At 40.3% G+C, this 6,918-nt stretch overlaps 1 protein-coding gene across 2 annotated transcripts in view; it reads left to right on the top strand.

Moving 5' to 3' along the window:
• The window catches only part of REPS2 (RALBP1 associated Eps domain containing 2), a 221,126-nt gene that overhangs the window by 213,073 nt on the left and 1,135 nt on the right, over positions 1-6,918 (top strand). The gene's annotated exons all lie outside the window — the stretch shown is intronic.

Here is a 6,918-nt window from a genome sequence, read left to right as displayed (position 1 = left end):
GTTATTGTAGGTCTTTTCCTTCTCTTGTGTTTCCTGCCTAGAGAAGTTCCTTTAGCATTTGTTGTAAAGCTGGTTTGGTGGTGCTGAATTCTCTTAGCTTTTGCTTTTCTGTAAAGGTTTTAATTTCTCCATGGAATCTGAATGAGAACCTTGCTGGGTAGAGTAATCTTGGTTGTAGGTTTTTCCCATTCATCACTTTAAATATGTCCTGCCAGTCGCTTCTGGCTTGCAGAGTTTCTGCTGAAAGATCAGCCGTTAACCTTATGGGGATTCCCTTGTATGTTATTTGTTGTTTTTCCCTTGCTGCTTTTAATATTCTTTCTGTGTATTTAATTTTTGATAGTTTGATTAATATGTGTCTTGGCGTGTTTCTCCTTGGGTTTATCCTGTATGGAACTCTCTGTGCTTCCTGGACTTAATTGACTATTTCCTTTCCCATCTTAGGGAAGATTTCAATTATAATATCTTCAAATATTTTCTCAGTCCCTTTCTTTTTCTCTTCTTCTTCTAGGACCCCTGTAATTTGAATGTTGGTGAGTTTCATGCTGTCCCAGAGGTCTCTGAGACTATCCTCAATTCTTTTCATTATTTTTTCATTGTCCTGCTCTGCAGTAGTTATTTCCACTCTTTTATCTTCCAGGTCACTTATCTGTCCTTCTGCCTCAGTTATTCTGCTATTGATTCCTTCTAGAGAATTTTTAATTTCATTTATTGTGTTGTTCATCATTGTTTGTTTGCTCTTTAGTTCTTCTAGGTCCTTGTTAAACGTTTCTTATATTTTCTCCATTCTATTTCCAAGATTTTGGATCATCTTTACTATCATTATTCTGGATTCTTTCTCGGGTAGACTGCCTATTTCCTCTTCATTGGTTTGCTCTGGTGGGTTTTTACCTTGCTCCTTCATCTGCTGTGTGTTTCTCTGTCTTCTCATTTTGATTAACTTACTGTATTTGGGGTCTCCTTTTCGCAGGCTGTAGGTTTGTAGTTCCTGGTGTTTTTGGTATCTGCCCCGTGTGGCTAAGATTGGTTCAGTGGGGTGTGTAGGCTTCCTGGTGGAGACGACTAGTGCCTGTGTTCTGGTGGATGAGGCTGCATCTTGTCTTTCTGGTGGGCAGGACCGCATCATTGGTGTGTTTTGGGGCATCTGTGATCTTACTATGATTTTAGGCAGCCTCTCTGCTAATGGGTGGGGTTGTGTTCCTGTCTTGCTAGTTGTTTGGCATAGGGTGTCCAACACCGTAGCTTGCTGGTTGTTCAGTGGATCTGGGTCTTAGCGTTGAGATGGAGATCTCTGGGAGAGCTTTTGGTGTTTGATACTACATGGAGCCAGGAGGTCTCTGGTGGACCAATGTCCTGAACTCGTCTCTCCCACCTCAGAGGCACAGGCCTGACACCTGGCTGGAGCACCAAGCCCCTGTCAGCCACACAGCCTTTGCTTTCTTCTGCCAGTTTTCCCCAGGATTCTGTAGGCTCTGGAGCGAGTGGGATGTCCCACCTGGTCTTATCCTGGCCACCAGAAGCTCATGAAGAGGTGGAAAATTAGTTTGCCCTCTTCTTTTTTTAGTGAGTGCTTGGCCGAGAACCCTTTTTTTTCTAGGGCACCTTGTAAATGGAAAAGCTTATCTGGGTTAGAAGTTCTTGCTGTGGCTGCTGTAATTCATGGTTATCTTGCGTAAGGTTAACTCGCTTTTCGGCCTTAAAAGAAAATTTATTCACCTGATGCCTCACACTGGCCCCATTCCAGCTTCAGTCTGGCCCTTATTTGTTGATCTTTATATTGGTACTACACGGTCTTGATTTCTGTAAGTGTTGAAATCAGGCAGTATAAATTTTTCAAGATTCTCTCTCTAATTGTTTAGATTTTAGAAAACACTCCTCTCAGTGGTTCTGAGTGTGTAAGTATTATGTGTCTTTTGTTAAATTTGTTCCCTTGTTTTTGGCGACACTATTGCAAATTGAACTGTTTCTTAAAATTTCATTTTCTAATTGAGCTTATGAAGGTCACAGAATATAAAGTCATACAGAAAGCAATTATATTCCTATATACAAGCAATGAACAACTGATCACAGAAATTTGAAAAACAATACCATTCATAATAGCTCGCCCCCTCCACCAAATGAAATACTTAAGTATAAATTCATCGTAAAACACAGGATCTGTATACTGAAAACTACAAAATGGTGCTAAAAGAAATCCAAGAAGACCTAAATAAAGGGAGAGACATATGCTGTTTGTGGATTGAAAGACTCAACATAGTAGTGATACTTTTTTCCTCCAAAGTGATCTAGAGATTCATTGCAACCAATCAAAATCCCAACAGGATATTTTGTAGATATAGACCAGCCTATCCTGTAATTTATATATAAGGGCCAAGGAACTAGAATAGCTAAAACAAATTTGCAAAAGAAGAACAAAGGTAGAGGAATCACTTTTAGTATCAAGCTTCAGTAATCAAGACAGTGTGGGATTGATGATAGATCAGTGGAGAGGGATTGGGAGTCCTGAAGTAGACCACATGAATATAGGCATTCGATCTTTGACAAAGGTACAAAATCAGTTCATTGAGGAAAGGATGGTCTTTTCAAGAAACTGTTTTGTAGCAGTTGGTCATCCATCTGTAAAAAAAATGAACCTTGATCGAAGACCTCACTCCTGATACAAAGATTAACTTGAAATGGATCATAGATGCAAATGTAGAACATAAAGGTATAAAACCTGTAGAAGAAAACGTAGGAAAAAGTTATTGTGACCCGGGGTTAGAAATGATGCCAAAAGCGCAATCTATAACAAAAAAAATCAATAAATTGGGCTTTATCAAAATTAAAACTTTTACTCTGCCAAAAACACTGTCAAGAGAATTAAGAGACAAGCTACAGACTAGGAGAAAATATTTGCAGCCCACGTATTTGACAAAGGACTAGTGTCCAGATTATATAAAGAACTCAGTAATAAGAACTCTCAAAGCTCAACCAACTCAATTTAAAAATGGGCAAAGGACGTGAACAGACACTTCACCAAAGAGGATATAAGGATGGCAAGTAAACATGTGAGAAGATATTCAGCATTGTTAGGCATTAGGCAAATGCAAATTGAAACCATGATCACAGACCAGTATACACAGTGATAGAATTGCTAAAACAGAAAATCGTGACAGCATCAAGTGCTGGCAACTGGAACCCTCGTGAATTGGTGGTGAGAATGCCAAATGATACCCCACCCTGAGTAACTGTTGGGCATTTTCTTATGAAGTTATATATACATTTAACCTTGTGACCCAGCAGTTCCACTCCTGGGTATCTACCTTAGTGAAATGAAAAATTTATGTTCACTCAAAAACCTGTACACAAATGTTCATAGCAGTTTTATATGATAGTGGAAACGTGAAAAAAACTCAAATGTCCTTCAAAGGATGAATGGATAAATGGAGTATGATGAAATAGTACTCATCAGGCAAAAGGAATGATACACGTAGCAATTTGAATGAAACTGAAAGGTGTTATGCTACGTGAGACAAGCCAGTGTCAAAGGGTTATGTACTGCATGATTCCTTTTATTTGACATTTTTGAAAAGGCAAAACTATAGTGCTGGAAAACAGACCACTGGTTGTCAAGGGTTATGTATGAGGTGAAGGTTTGTATATCAGTGAGTAGTTCCAGGGAGCTTTTTGGTTGTTGGAACTGTATTGAACCCTCTTTGTGGTGGTGGTTTCACAAATCTATATGTGTTAACATTTGTAGAACTGTACAATAAAAGAAAAGAGTCAATTTTACCATATGATAATAAAAAAATTTGTAAAATGTCACACTTCATTCTGTTTTATGGATCTTTGTATGTGACCTCGTTTCTGTTTTGCAGTTTGCTTTTGCCTCCCCCTGCCCCTACCTTTGCTTTGGCGTAGGTCACTATTATCCATTGGTCTCTATATTTGGTAGGACCTTTTAATTGGGAAGCCCATATTCCTCAGTTCTCGGAGTTTTCTTGAATTTTATTGACCTCCCTTCCCCCATTTTCTCTGTTCTCCCTTCCTGAAAGTTTTCAGACACTGGACTTCTTAGTTTGGTTTTCTAATTTTTCTTTTCTAGTTTCTTTCTTTTCTCTTCTTTCGTCTGTATGTGGAGACATACTTATTTTTTAAACTGTACATCTCCTGTGTTTAATAACCAAGAGTTCATTTTTGTTGTTGTTCTCTGATTCTTTTCAATGGCATCCTATTCTTGTTTCGGTGTTGTAATATCTTCTCTTAATGGTAGTTTTTCTTCTTCCTCAATACTTGCTTTTTTTGTTGTTGTGTACACTTCTAATTAGATACTTTCCTTCAATAGCTGATGGTCCTTCTCTGCTTATATTTAGTAGGAGGATGAGAATGTATATTGCAAGTTCATAGCCTGTTGTGGGGCTTGTCAACTTTGAGCTTCATTCTCCCCCAGTTTGGCTGAGCTATAGAGTTGGGGAGCCCCCAAAGACAGTGTCATTTGCTGTTTCCTCTTGGTCTGGTTGGAGTCCTCAGGGAGGAGACTCTTGTGGTCTCCTGCATGGAGGGAAGACCTGGTTCAGTGGAGGAGAGGGCTCTGGTTCTCAGCATTCAGGGCATTCATTTAACCCCCCTATTTCCAGTCCAATTTCTAGTCCTTAATTGTATCTCTCTATTGCTAATCCAGAGGCCATCTGTTTTACCTTTCAAAGAAATAAACCTTCAGTGTTCTACCATAGTGGCAGGAAGGATTCGGGGATCTAATTACTTCTGAAGCAGACTTTCAAGCAAAACTTATTTAAGCCAGTCATCCTCCCCTCTTGCACTCCCACTTTCATAGGTATCTGGTGCTGCCAATTTGAATCTTTCAGGGATTCTTCTGTGTGAAATCGGATTGGTTCTTGTTTTATCCCCATGCTTAGCTTGCAGTTCACTTTTCTTTACTTGATCTGTAGAAGTGAAAAAGTTCTAGGTCTAGTGGACAGAAGTCTGAAGAATCATCAAGCAGAGCTCTAGTCATGGCTTCTCAGTCAGTTCCCAGACTAAGTCAGTTTACAGATACAGAACCCTTGCATAAAGGGGCCTCTGAGTCACCTTTAGGAAGGACCGTACTCTGCAGCCAAAAGTTTATATTGTTAATCTTTCTCCCAGCCCTTCCCAAAGTGTGTGACTGTGCACTGGGGAAAAGGGACTCATCAGATTTAGGGGGGATTACTGGACACAGGCTCTGAACTGATACTTATTCCAGGAGACCCAAAACATCACTATGATCCACCAGTTAAGAGTAGGAGCTTATGGAGGTCAGGTGATCAGTGGAGTTGTAGCTCAGGTCCTTGTCACAGTGGGTTCAGTTTATCCCCGAGTCCACCCTGTGGTTACTTTCTCCAGTTCCATGATGCGTAACTGGAAGAGACGTATTCAGCACCTAGGAGAATCCCCACATTTATTTTTCCTGGATTTGCTAATTCATTCAGCATTCATCAGTTTGCCTTCCAGTTTACCAATTTTATCGTTATCACCTCTTCCCTTTTGTCTTCCCTGTCCTTGTGTGTCTATGACCATGCACACCCCGCCAGTTAAAAAAATTGTTTTAGTAGAGTTGCAGTAGGGAATGAGTTTGGTACATATGTTAAGTTCTGTCTTTACCTGCAGCCTCCATCTATCGGGTTGGCCAAAAAGTTCGGGCTTTTCCGAAAGATGCTGTGGAAAAACAGAACGGACTTTTTGGCCAACCCAATATATTATTTTGCTGGGTGTTGTTACATAATCCTATGGCTTTGAAGGCTATCCAACCTCATAAATTTATGCCTCAAGCCCTACTTCTCTTTCTTCTAAGCTCTAGACATGTATTTACAACTGCTTATTCAACTTTTCTCGTAATATATCTGATACACATCTCAGATGCTTCACTCCCAACCCTCTCCTTGAAATGCCCATTTCTCATCCAATCTTCTTGTTCTCAGTTAATACCACACTACCAGCCGCCCAGTTGCTCAATCCCAAATTCCTTTCCTTCTTTCCTATATCACCTTCATCAACATCTCCTATTAGTTCTAGATTTAAATTATGTCCAGAATCCATCTCCTTCTCTCTATCTTTATGGCTGCTACCTGATCTAAGCCATTTTCATTTCTCACCTGGTTCCATTCAGTAACCTCCCAACTGTTCCCTGCTTCCACTCTTGTCCTGCTACAATCCATTGTCTACGTAGTAGCCAGAGTGAAAATTCTGAATTCTAAGTTAGGCCGAATGCCTTTCCTGATTCAAAGTCCTCGTTGCCGTACACTTTGAATCCTTATTGAATCCATCCACACTCCTTATTCTGTCCACAAGGTGCCTGCCTAACTCTTTGACTTTAGCTCCTGCCAAGGTCTTAATTGTCTCCTCTGCTCTGGTCACACAGGCCTTTTGGTTCATCAAATACACTAAGCTTGTTCCCTCCTTTGGGGCCTTAGCAGTTGCCATTTTATCTCCCTGAATATGCTTCGCCTGTATCTTCATGTGGCTCACCTCTCACTTCATCCAAGCCTCTGCTCAGTAGCATCCGCTTTGAGAAGCCTTCCCGGACCACCCTCTCCACCTTTCTCCCAGATCCCCCACATTACTCTCTATTACATCATCTTATTTATTTCCTTCTGAAAGTATCTCGTTTTTTTTCTTTTTTCTTTTGACTTTCTTGTCTTTCTCTAGCCATTTGAGTATGAGCCCTGCGAGGGCATTGGTTTGATCTATCTTGTTCCTTGGTGGTATCATCACACCCAGAGCAGAATCGGGCCCATAGTAGATAGATACTCAAAGACTGTTGGATGGTAGGTAGGAGGGTGGGTGAATAAATGTTTGTTGAGTTCTACGCTACTATTAGCATGTTGTTTCTTCTGGGACGTCTCAGAATTGAGCCTTTATTGTTTGTTTTGTTTTGTTTTGTTTTTTTGGTTTTTTGTGTGG

Source organism: Neophocaena asiaeorientalis, unplaced genomic scaffold, assembly GCF_003031525.2.
Source record: "Neophocaena asiaeorientalis asiaeorientalis breed wild unplaced genomic scaffold, Neophocaena_asiaeorientalis_V1.1 scaffold657, whole genome shotgun sequence".
Lineage (NCBI taxonomy): Eukaryota > Metazoa > Chordata > Mammalia > Artiodactyla > Phocoenidae > Neophocaena > Neophocaena asiaeorientalis.
This window is presented reverse-complemented; position numbering and strand designations above follow the sequence as displayed.